This window comes from Balaenoptera musculus, chromosome 19, assembly GCF_009873245.2.
Source record: "Balaenoptera musculus isolate JJ_BM4_2016_0621 chromosome 19, mBalMus1.pri.v3, whole genome shotgun sequence".
Taxonomy (NCBI): Eukaryota; Metazoa; Chordata; class Mammalia; order Artiodactyla; family Balaenopteridae; genus Balaenoptera; species Balaenoptera musculus.
Window position 1 is genome coordinate 49,929,530 of NC_045803.1, and position 13,294 is coordinate 49,942,823.

Genomic DNA, 13,294 nt, shown 5'->3' on the forward strand with positions numbered 1-13,294 from the left:
ATTCAGGCCCCTTTGTCTTCCATTCCCACCTTGTAGCTCATGAAGATAATTGTGTCACCAGGCTTTTGACGGTTAAGTCCTATACTTAGTACCTATATTCTTGGTTACCTACCATTTCCAATGCTATTAGCGATCTCAGATCTGAATGGTATTTCCTATCTTCAGTACTGAGCTTCAAGGGAAGCCACCAAAGAACTTTCTATAATTCTGATGCCTTTCTCCCCAGTGCATTACTTATTGATGATATAAATGGTTATCTCATGGGCCCTCTTAAAGAACTGAGTTGTCTGATAGTTTTTCTGGTCTTAAAATAGTTTATCCACTCCAACACGCCTACTTCTGTGGGTCTATGTTACCTACTTTTTCTGTCTGCTATGGCATTTCTGGTTTTTCTCCATCAAGTACTTTAGTTATTACACATTGCTAGGAGCCATCCTAGAGACAGGTTGACACCACCTAAAACAGTTCCTGCCTTGGTGTTAAATCCTGTATCCTTGGTGCTACAATCCAAATGGAATCTTCAATACCACCTGGAGAGCAACCCCAGAGTCTGGTTCCACGTCCACTCCATGGCTCTTGCCAGTACATGACATCTATGTACTGTCATTATACTGAGATATTGTCTCTATTTTCCTAGCAGGCTCGACGTGTCCCTCACTGGGATACATTATGACCTTTTCATAGGTATTGACTTAGTGGGAAGCCCTTGGAAGGCTCTGAGTTAGGAAAATATTTGGTAGAATGTGACAAAGAGTGCAGCACCAGGGAGAAATGGCTGATTCCAGGACGGAAGCAGGGACAATGCAAAATGATCCCAGGGCATCATCTTGTGCCACAAATCAAGGATGTACAGATTTTTCCAGCTTTATGTACAGATTTTTCCAGATTTATTGAGGTATAATTGATAAAACTGTATATATTTAAAGTAGTTAACATGATGGTTTGATATATGTATACGTTGTGAAATGATGACCACAGTCAAGCTAAATTAATACATCTATCATCTCATATAGTTGTATTTTCTTTAAAAAATTATTTCAGTGCTATGAGAACCTTAATATACTCTCTTAGCAAGTTTCAAGTATACAGTACAGTATCATTAACTATGGCACCATGCTGTACCCTCAATCCCCAGAACTTATTTATCTTATAACTGAAAGTCTGTAACCCTTGAACCCACCTCTCCTCCATTTTCTCCACCCCTTGGTGACCATGGCCGAGAAGAAAGCACAATTTTTAAATAAATACGTAAGAGTTACAGATATCCCAAAAGGAAACAGGAGTTGATCTCAAAGAGATCTCAATGGCTAAAGCTGGAATTATTTGCCCAAAATATATAGTGATAGTATAGGATTATGCCCAAAAAGAACAAAATAAATATCAATAACTATATGGCTATAAATTAAAGATTGAATAAAGAAATAAATGAGGAAAAGAGGCAAATCCTTCCTACAAAAGTTTTCCAAATAACATACGCAGAGACCCCTAGAGCAGTGGTCCACAACTTTTTGGCACCAGGGACCGGTTTTATGGGAGACAATTTTTCCACAGATGAGGAGTGGTGGGGAATAGATCAGGCGGTAATGCAAGCGATGGTTCAGGCGGTAATGCGAGCGATGGGGAGCGATGGGGAGCAGCAGATGAAGCTTCGCTCCCTTGCCCGCCGCTCACCTCCTGCTGTGCGGCCTGGTTCCTAACAGGCCGCAGCCCGGTACAGGTCCACAGCCTGGGGGTTGGGGACCACTGCCCTAGAGGACTTCAATTCCTTCTTTGAGTGCAGACTGGACTTAATGACTCACTCACTTCCAAAGAAAAAAGTATGGAAAGGTAAAATTAGCAACTTTACAGTGGAGAAACCTGACAGACACCTTCAACCAAGTGATCAAGGTGAATATCACCAGTGATGATTCATACTGACATCATGTATCACCTGACATGATACAATGAGAAGGGGAATACACCTCTATGGTATTCTTCTTGAAAACACATAACCCAAATCTAAACAAGAGAAAACACCAGACAGACAACAATGAGGGACATTCTATAAAATACCTGACTAGTACTCTTCAAAACTCTCACGGTCATGAAAAACTAGGAAAGGTTGAAAACTGCCACATATTGTAGAAGACTAATGGCACTTAAGGAGTCAATGTCATCTGTTATCCAGAATTTGACCAAGGAAGTGAAAAAGGATGTGGGTGGCAAGACTGATTAAACATGAATAAAGTTTATAGTTTAGCTCATAATATTGTACCAATGTTAATTTCATAGTTTTAACAAATGTACAATGGTTGCATACCATGCATTTTATGTACTTTCCTTGCGGAAACCGGATGAAAGGTATACAGGAACTCTCCATACTAAATTTCCAAAATTAAAGTTCATTTAACAATTTAAAATATAAAAACAAAATTGTGAAAAGGCCCTTCCTAAGAATAAACAAAATAAACTAAAGGAGTCTAGGGCAGGTGGAGTTGGTGACTTGTATTAAGTAACCTAAGAAGAATGATTCCAATTGATTTGTGAACCCATCAACAGCCTGTATTTCTCTCACAGGTATGCCCAAAAGACGAAAATAAAATACAGTTGACTATTTATCTCCTAAGGAGCTTGAGAGCCCTGCAGAAACTCTGTGGAGTGTCTCAGCCAAGAACGCCAAAGGGGCAGCACTTTAGAACAGTGGCCTAGGCTAGGTATATGTCGTCCACAGCATCTAGGTGTAGATATCTTTGTGTTTAACCTATTCTGAATTTGTTGAACTTCTTAAACGCACATATTAATACTTTTCCTCAAATTTGAGCTTTCAGCCATTAAATGTCTCTTTTTGACCCCTCCCTTCCTTCCTCCCTCCCTCCCTTCCTCCCTTCCTTCCTTCCTTCCTTCCCTCCTCGCTCCCTCCCTTCCTCCTTTCCTTCTTCCTTCCTTCTCTCTCTGGGATAGCAGTGCATGTTTAATGTAATATGTTTAATGGTTTCCCAACGGTCTCTTAAGATTCTCTTATTTTTCTTTGAATACATTCTTTTATGTCCATCAATTGGACAATCTGTATTGATCTATCTTCAGTTTTGCGGATTTTTCCTTCTGCTAGCTCATATCTGCCGTTGAACCTCTCCAGTGAATTACCCATACCAGTTATTGTACTTATTTAACTCCAGATATTCCTACTGGTTCATATGTATGATTTCAATGTACTTATTCATGTTATCAATTTTATGAGTCATGTAATTGTATTTTCTTTAATTCTTTAGTTTTTAAACCATATTTATAATACCTGTTTTGAAGTCCTTTTCTACTAAGTCCAACATCTTAGCCCCCTCAGAAAAGATTTCTATTGACAGATTTTCTTTTTCCTGTGTATAAGGCACACTTTCCTACTTCTTTGCATGCATTCTTGAAAAACTGGCATTTTAGATAGTATATTATACTAACTTTAAATTCTGTTGCTGCCTTGTGGGTGGTTGTAGTTGATGGATTTTTATTTGTCTGTTTAGTGACTTCCCTGGACTAATTCTGTAGAGTCTGCTTCTCCCTCAGTGTGTGTGTGACTGCTGTCATCTTGTTGCCTAGAGCTTGAAATTCCATTCCTACATCCTCATTGCTTCCCTACAATAACAAGATGGCATTTTCCCCTATCCCAACTAGAGAGTATGGGGAGCTTTATGGAAATGATGGAGGAGAAAGGGATTCGCTAAATCCATATTTGATGTCCTGGTAAACCCTTAAGAAATGTATGTATGAAAGTGGCTATAACCGATACAGAAGAAGCCTTGAGAAGTGAATTACAATATAGAAAACCAAACAGGTTTCAAAATTGGCCTCTGGGTAGCACACACTTGAGGGAGACAAGAGTCACACTGCAAAGGCTTTGAAAGCTAAATTCATAGCTGAGCTACAGCCCATAAAAGCAGGCCAGAATATGCGTTCCAAACCAAAACAGATTGATCACTTACTAAAATGGAAGATTTTCAAAGGAACCATGTACAAACAAACAAACAAACAAACTCATAGAAAGAGAGATCAGGTTACCTGAGGCAATCGTTGGGGGAAGGGGAAATTGGAAGAAGGCTGCCAAAAGCACAAACTTCCAGTTATAAGATAAATAAGTACCGGGGATGTAATGTACGATATGAACAAATATAATTACCACTATCTTATACAGTGCTCATATATATGTTATATATTAAAGTTGTTACAAGAGTAAACCTTAAGAGTTCTAATCACAAGGAAAAAAAATCTTTTTCTATTTCTTTAATTTTGTCTATATAAAATGATGGATGTTCGCTAAAGTTATTGTGGTAATCATTTCATGATGTATATAAGTCAAATCATTATGCTGTACATCTTAAATTTATACAGTGCTGTATGTCAATTACATCTCAATACAACTGGAAGGAAAAAAAAGCAAATGCAACACCATAAAATAAATAAATAATAAATAATAAATAAATAAAAGGAACCATGTCATATAATATTCAACAAGCCCAAGACACAGTCTAAAATAGCATAGTTGCATTCTCCCTTGTAGACCCATAGTTTGCCTTGCTGCTACTCCCAGCTAGAAATCTTCCCTAGTAATTCCTGCTGCATATATTCAGTTTTAATTTCTTGTGATTCAGAAAGTCTCATGGGAACAGAGGTCATAGCCTGGAGCCACCTCAGTGTGTGTAGATATCCACAGACAAGAACACGTTGTGGTTTACAAATAGTCTGTTCCAGAGACTCAGGGCACCCTGAGGCAGGTATAGAATGGACATGGCTGGTCAGTCCTGGGAGGCTCATGAAGAATAATGTGCAGGGAGTGGGACCTTTTGCCCTGGGAAGATGGGTTGGGTACACTTTTCAGGAACGCATACCAAGGGTTAGGGGTAGAAGTCTGGACAATGGTCAACTTAGCCTAGATGAGGAACCAAGGTAAGCGCCTCCTGAGAAGTTCAACTTCTCCTGCAGTGTCCACTTCTGGATGTAAATACAGTTATCCTCCTTAGAAGTTATACAAATGAACTAAAATACTCTCTCAGTTGCCTTGATCATCTGTAATGAAAAATAGGAGTGTGGCAAGGGCCTGAAGAGTATGGAAGTGCTTTAGTCAGCTTAAGCGGCTATAATAAAATAGCATAGACTGGGTGGCTTAAACAACAGACATTTATTTCTCACAGTTCTGCAGCCTGGGAAGTCTAAAACCAAGGTGATGACAGATTTGGTTTCTGGTGAGGGCCCACTTTCTGGTTTGCAGATCACTGCCTTCTTACTGTATTCTCACATGGTGGAGAGCAAGCAAGCTCTCTGGTCTCTTCTTATAAGGCCACTAATTCCATGATGAAGACCCATCCTCATGGCTGTCTAAACCTAATTACCTCCCAAAGGCCCTCTCTCCAAATACTATCACACTGGGGGTTAAGGCTTTAACATATGGATTTGGGTGGACATAATTCAATCCATAGCAGAATAATGCCCCCCCCCAATATGTCTGTGTATTAATCCCAAGAACCTGTGATTATGTTACCTTACATAGCAAAAGGGAGTTTGTTGGCTTGATTAAATTTAAGGACATTGAGTTGGGGACATTATTCTGGATTATCTGGGTGGACCCGATTTAATTGTGTGAATATTGAAAAGTAGAGAACCTTTCCTAGTCCTCAGTCAGAAAAGTAAATTTGGCAACAGAAGAGTAGTCGGAGAGATGCAACACTGTCAGCTTTGGATATGAAGGCAGGAGACCATGACCCAAGGAATATAGGAAGATTGTAGAAGCTAGAAAAAGCAAGGAAACAGGTTCTCCTCTAGCACCTCCAGAAAAGAACACATCCCCAATGATCTTTTTTTTTTAATTAATTAATTTATTTATTTGTTTGTTTTTTTGGCTGAGTTGGGTTTTTGTTGCTATGTGCAGGCTTTCTCTAGTTGTGGCGAGTGGGGGCTACTCTTCGTTGTGGTGCGCAGGCTTCTCATTGCGGTGGCTTCTCTTGTTGTGGAGCACAGGCTCTAGGCTTGCAGGCTTCAGTAGTTGTGGCACATGGGCTCAGCAGTTGTGGCTCACAGGCTCTAGAGCGTAGGCTCAGTAGTTGAGGCGCACTGGCTTAGTTGCTCCATGGCATGTGGGATCTTCCCGGACCAGGACTCGAACCCGTGTCCCCTGCATTGGCAGGCGGATTCTTAACCACTGCGCCATCAGGGAAGCCCCCCCAATGACATCCTGATTTTTAGCCTGGTGAGTGAGATCCATGTTGGGTTTCTAACCTATAGAACTGTAATAAGACACATTTGTATTGTTTTAAGCCACTAAAGTTGTGATAAGTTGTTAAAGCAGCAAGAGGTGATTAATACAAGGGAATCTGTGGGAATCCAGAGTCCTAATATTTCAAGAGAATTTGTTGGGCTCTAGGAATTCACCCAACCCCATTCACCCAGAGCTGTTTTTAAAGACCTTGTATTTTGGTGGGGACATGGAGGTTGGAAAAGTTCATTTGTTTAAATGTTGATTTCATGAAAAGGCATATTCCTGCTAATATGGCCAGGATGCTGGAATTTAACACAGGAGGCTGGCCAGGGTAAGAAAGGAGTTACAATTCAGGAATTCCCTGCTATGAGGAGACTAAAGAATTTATGCTTACACATACACCCAAACCTTTGGAGGAGAAAGTGTGCAGAGACCCTTCCCAGGCTCCCCTAACATGAATCGCTGGGCCTGTGCAATCTGGGAGATTTGATGGGGGTTGAAAATGAAGGACAATCTGTTTTCCTGTGGAGACTGCAGTGACACTGAGGGGACTGGCCACAAATACCAGATAATTCTGGATTAAATCTGAATTCCCAGTTTGGTTTATGATATTCAGCATTTGTCATGTACTGATTAGTCATGTGCATACCTTAGTTTAAAAAGTATCTATTAAAATCCTTTGCTCATTTTTATTGGATTGTATTCTTCTTATTAAGAGTTCTTTCCATAAATTCTTTGTCTGAGAATTTGAGACATTTAAAAATTTTTAAATGTGCAGTGGTATCTCACTGTGGTTTTAAATTGCATTTCTCCAATCCTTAATGATGTTGATCATCTTGTATGTGCTTATTTACCAAATGCACACTTCCTTTGGTAAAATTTCTTTGTCAATTACCTACCTATCTATCTATCTATCTATCTATCTATCTATCTATCTATCTATCTATCTATCTATCTATCATATTCTCTCTCTCTGTCTGTGTTGTTTTTATTTTTGTGGTGTATTTTGAAGTCCAATTCATCTTTTTTTTTTTTTTTTGCATGATTGATGCTTTTGGAGACATAAGTGAAAAAAACGTTCCTAACCCAAGACTGAGAAAATTTTTCTTCTATGTTTTCTTCTAGAAATGTATAATTCTAACTTTTATGCTTAGGTGATTGACGTATTTTATATTAATTCATTGTATGGTGTTAATTTAGGGTTATTTTTTTTCTGTATGAATATTTACTGTTCCAACTCCATTTGTTGGCAAGACTATCATTTCCCCCACTGAATTATCTTGTCATTTTTGTTGCACCATAGAGGTGGGGGGTCCGGGGGATGAGTTCTCTAGTCTGGTCCATTGATCTATATGTGTAAACTTTCTCACTATCATATATATTTCTTTAATATAACCTGAGTATGTGATTAAAACTGCTAGTGTAGGTCTTCCCTCATTTTTTAAATGGTTTTAACTACTCTGAAATATTTGCATTTTCATGTAAATATTAAAATAATCTCATAAGTTTCCTCAAAAATGCACATTATGGTTTTCATTACTATTATATTAAAAAATGAAACTTCTGTGGAGTTTTCCAATCAATGATCATAGTATACATCCCAACGTATTTACATCTTCTTGGTTTCTTGCAGCAAAATTCTGTAGTTACCTGGATACAGGTCTTGCACATATTTTGCTAAAATTCCCACTAACTGTTTTGTGGTGTTGATGCTATTGTTTATCCTCTTGATTTTTAAAAATTTCATTACTTTTTTATGTTAGACATTTTATTAAGTATGCAGTGGTATCTCTTTGTGATTTTAATTTGCAGTTCTCCAATGACTAATTAGTTCAGCCCTTTTTATATGTTTATTTACCATATGTAGAACTTCTTTTGTAAAGTAGTTGTTCAATTTTTTGCCAATTTTGTATTTGGTTATTCATATTCTTGTTGAAATTTGAGAGTTCTTTATGTATTCAAGATACAGTCCTTTATTAGCTATGTGATTTTCCCCTAATCTGTGGCTTGCCTTTTATTCTTTTAACAACATCTTTCAATTAGCATAATTTAAAGTTTAATGAAGTCCAGTGTTTCAAAAGGTTCTTTTTTCAGCTTTGGTGATTGTGGTTCAGGGTGATTTGTGAGACTATGATCAAGATGAAAATCAGAACCACAGGTATCTCAAGACTCGAGTGTAGGAGGGTATGCCTCTCAGGTTACTTACTTGGCTCTTGGCAGAACTCAGTTTTTTGCCTTGAGACCCTCTTCACCTGCCTCATGTCATGGCAGCTGGCTTCCCCTAGAGCAAGAGAGATAAGGGAGATCAAAAGAGTTTGTCCCAGAAGGAAGATGCAGTCTTTATAACCTAGTCAGCAAATGGCATCCCATTACTCTGTAACATTCTATGCCTCAGAACTGTGTCATTAAATCGAGTGCACACTCAGATGGAAGGGTTTACACACAAGTATGAGCAACAAGAGGCAGGAATAATCGAAGGATATCTTAGAGGCTGTTTACTGCAGTTCACCCTCTGGCACCTAAAATTCACAACACTTCCACAGGCAAAATACTCTCATCCCCTCCCAAGGACTCCCAAATTCCCGTTAAAGTATAAGCTAAAAAATCTGGAATCTTATCATCTAGATCAGGTCCAGATATGGGTGAGACACCTCTGGTGTATTTCCTTTTGCAAATTACTAGAATCATCCCATTTCATGGAAGGGAACAGAGATCTCAAGTACTTATGTAGCCATACATTAGGCCCTGGGAAGTCCCTGGCTAGATCTCGTGGAAGGTCACACAAAGATCTGAGGCCAGTTATGAAGCTCCCAGGTCCTAGACTGGGCTAATTATATGCAACATTAATGGCTTCATCTTCAGCCTAAGAATGTCCAAGACCTGTCAGGCCCTCAGTGGAAGGAGATGCACAGGTCAATAATCAATGCTCGTGGCTCCCACCCCAATCTACAGGGCTGACCATGCCCAAGCCATTACTAAGGCCAGTCCATGCCTCGTTATGGCACAGGGAGAGAAGCAGGCTTCCTCTTATCTAAGTCTTTGAGGCCTCAACCAGCTCATCTGGTCTGCACTACAGCTTGTTGACTTCCTAAAAGGTCTCAGGTCTCCTTGACCCCTGGAGACCCTATGTGCAGCAATCATAGGAGAGCACAAGTCAAGCAAGGAAATGTGCAGATTGAATCAAGGACTGAGTGAGAGGGCAATTACGGGTCAGAAAGCAGTCACCATGCCTTCATAAATTCTGGATACACACTGGTCTGTAACCAGACCATCAGCTCCTTCCCAGTCCTGGCAAGGCCCAGGGCCAAGCAGGTGTTTGGCTAGAGGACACAGGCAGGTCAGGCTCTGGTGGCACTGTTCTCCTCCAGGGCTCTCCTCTTGGACTGTGACCCCAGGTCATAACCATTCTCCAAGATCTTCTCTGTAACAGCAGGAGATCACTCACTTCAGAATTAAGTCCATTTGATCAGGCACACTCTGGACCTCTCCAAGTCCCCAGGGTATCATGGAGGAGACAGGGTTTGGCAGGATGGGCCTTGACTAGCTCATCTAGCCTGCCATGATGACGCCTGAACTCCCAATGTGAGTGCTTCCTGCCTCGAGCCGTGTAGTCCCCCAAAGACCCTCTGAAAACAAGAGACCAGGAAGAGGGATATAGGGCCGCTGGGATTCAGAGGAAAACCAGACTGTAGATAGGAGGAGGTCACAGGCAGCACAGGAACCTCTCCCCATGCACCATGCCCTTTTCCACAGACCTGTCCTTTACCCCATGAGCCAGAGCCCTGTCCCTGCCTTGGACTGGGAGCCAGGTTTCCAGGCTCATCAGAGGAAAAGGGTCAAGCTGCCAATGGCATCCATGAGGCACGGCCCTACTCTTTAAACTACACCCACATCTCAAGACCATCTCCTGTGCGTGTCTAAGACCTTGTGGGATTTACCAGTCAAATGTAACACTCAACCCTCCAAACAGGCCAGATGTTCTCCCTGTCTCCCTATCCCAGATGACTCATGGCTTCCATGATCTTTAAGAGAGGTTCACAAGATGAAAGAAGTTTTCTTACCCCCAAAACACTCTGGATCTAGCACCCTCTCTAGCTTGAGGTTTTATACTCTCAGTGGGGTAAAGACGCAGACTATACTTGAGATTGAGGAAAAAACAGTGCCAGGAGTGACTTTCAGGTGAGGAAGAATTCAAATAGCAAAGTACACGGAATGAAGACGCAGAGAGGAGATGACAATTTGGGTATAATTATTTATTCTATTATACTGTTGTGTGAACATCATAAGTGTACAAATCCGTGAACTCTTACAAAACAAAACAAGTGCCCACATGCAGATAAGAATTCATGTGCTTAGTGAGCTTTGAGGTCTTGGAGGAGGGGTGATGGGATTAGCAAGAAAGGTGTGTTTGGGATGACTGGTGAGCCTGGGAGTCTTCAGGTGTTTGGGAACATTGACAGGCTTGGGGAGATTTACGAGCTTAGAGATTAAGACAACTAACCAACTGGGTGAGGTGTAGTGAAATGCAGGAGGCTCTTATTTATGTAGTTTCATTGACAGTGAGCAAGCAGAGAGGGCATCAGGAGCCGGTCACCAACAAGTGGATTGAACTCAATGTTTTCATGCAAATGGGGCTTCTTCGTGGGACAGGAATTCAGGAAAGCATCAACCCATATTTGTTTCGAGATCTATCTACAGCGTTCAAAGTACAGCAAAGTCAGTCCCCGTCTGCTCTCCATTACTGCAGTCTACCCCAATTAGAGAAGAGAAGTGAATCAAATATCTGAGAAGAGGAAACGGAGTCTTGGTGAAGCCACGGAGCAGAGCGATGGAGACAGGTTGAGAGTGAGGGGGAAGGGAACGGGGAGAAAAAACAGAGACCAGCTCACACGGAGAACAGCAACGGGATCAGAAGGTAGGAAGAGAGGGCTCGGGGAACGTGGTAAAGGAGTTGGGAACAGGGACAGGCATTGGGGAGGAGGAAGGAGAGCAGGGTCAGTGAGTGCAGGCAGGGAAGGAGAAGAAAAAGCAGAGAACAAGGAACACGGAGAAGCAGTAGGGAACATGGAGGGAAAACAAGCTGCAGGGTCAGCTGCTTGTGATGCCGTTTCATCCCACCTGCTGTGTACCAGGAAACCTGGTTTTGCTCAAAACGCAGCACCATCCAGGAATCCGTATGGCAAATATTCTGACTCAGATAACCTGTTATACAGATAACTTTGAGGGAACACACGGTACAACATTAGAGCCAGAAAAATGTGTCCAGATAGCTCCATAAAAGGACACGTTGTGGTTCACAGGGGTCAGTTCCAGAAGCTCAGAGGACGCTGATGCAGCTGAAGAATCCTCTAGGACTCCCCGTTCTGCAGCACAGTGTCCTGGAAACAACTCAGAGGGCAGAAGACCTTACGTGAGAGGTTCTGTGTGGCCAGGTCCGTGTCTGAGACCCAGCTACAGGGAATCGTGCAGGGCAAGGAGATTGGCGTGGGTCACGAAGCCCACATGAGGAAATCTCTGCTTGGGACTCCAGCCTCATGGCTGTTCTCACGCAGCATCAATGACGTAGCTAATTAGAAGACAGCAAATGTCCTCACGAAGCTTTTGGTCATCTACGAGGAGAAAAGGAATGACATGGGACAGAAGAGTTTCTGTGGGATGAAGGGCCAGAGTCTTGTTCTTTCAACAGGACCTGTTGGAGGCCTGAGACCCACCTGGCTCCCTCAGCTACAGGAGACTGGGGTGGGGGGCGGGGTGGGGGGTGAAGGGTTCTGGGGCTACAAGTAGGAGGAAACATTGAAGGATATACCTGCCTAACGTTGAACTCATGAAGAGTGTATTATCAGTAACCTTGCTGACATCACCACCAACACTACTATGTCAATATAATGTGGATGACACACAGACACTAGAGGCTTGTGACAAGTTTCCACAAGGCACAGCATCAAAGAGAATGGAGGCAGACGCCTAGGATGAAATCCAGGATGTTTTCTTCCTGACGTTTATCCCCCGGCCTTAGGTCAGGTGCCCCGGCTGTACGTCACGTGCCCACCCTTACCTCAGGTTCCCGGCTTTATAGCTGGTGCCACAGCTTTACTTCACGTTCCCTCTTTATGTCTGGTCCTCGGGCTGAACGTCATGTGCTCAGCTTTCGTAACATAACTGGAACTAAACACAAGGGTCCCCAGACTTTACCTGTTTCCTGGCATTTACGTCACCTGACCCTGCTTTGACACTTTACCCTGCTCTACGTCAGTTGACAATGCTTTACGGCACTACCAGGCTTTGTTTACATTAATTTCCCAGGCTTTACGTCACCGTACCGTTTTACGTCACTTGACAATGCTTTACGGCACTTCCAGGCTTTACATCAGCTGACTTTGCTTTACCTCACCTGACCCTGCTTTATGGCATTTCTCCTGCCTGACGTGACCTCAGGTTTTCAGGCTTTGCGTCAGGTGATCTGGCTTTACCCGTCTTATCCTGGTTTAACTTTCCTAACCCTGCTTTTCGTCAAGAGTCTGGCTTTGTGTCAAGAGCCTGGCTTTCTGTAACGTGCCCCGCCTTACATCAGGCCCTGTAATAGGGAAGAACTAATCTGGTTTCGTATTACATCTTTCTTTTTATTTTAACTTTTGTTTTCTATTTTTACTACAAGATAATCTCAAGGAATGTTGCCTATAGCTTAAAATATCCATAATGGCCTGTCTTCTCTGAGAACCCTGCCGCACCCCCAGCCCCATGCCTGAATGTTAAACTAAAATACCTTTGTTCAGCGCACAGGAAACATCCTGACCCAGCCCACCTGTGAATGGCTGCAGGCGGCAAGAAATTAACACATCCCCTCCAGGAGTCTGGATGAAGCCAGGAGATGTTTGCAACAACTCATGGCCTTTTTATTTTACCTCCTCACCTCCCCCTTTATGTGTTCTCTAAAAGAAACTAGCATCCAGACCCTAGTAAGATGCTTCTCTAGGACACTGGTCTGCCATTTACTCGGACTCCCGGCATTCCAAAGTGGTCATTCCATGCCCCAACACCTTCGCTCCCGATTTATTGGCCTGTCACGCGTCAAGGAGA

General features: G+C 42.2%; 1 long non-coding RNA gene across 2 annotated transcripts; it reads right to left on the reverse strand.

The window, feature by feature from the left end:
- Window positions 1-6,096: 6,096 nt before the first annotated feature.
- Window positions 6,097-12,459, reverse strand: LOC118885271. 2 transcript variants are annotated; one of them, XR_005017478.1, is made up of 3 exons: window positions 12,273-12,459; window positions 8,424-8,498; window positions 6,097-6,133 (listed from the first exon to the last, which is right to left on the reverse strand). It is a non-coding gene; the product is annotated as an uncharacterized LOC118885271 (long non-coding RNA). The 2 variants fall into 2 exon arrangements; XR_005017477.1 differs by lacking the exon at window positions 6,097-6,133 and adding an exon at window positions 6,136-6,245.
- Between the last annotated feature and the right edge of the window lie 835 nt (window positions 12,460-13,294).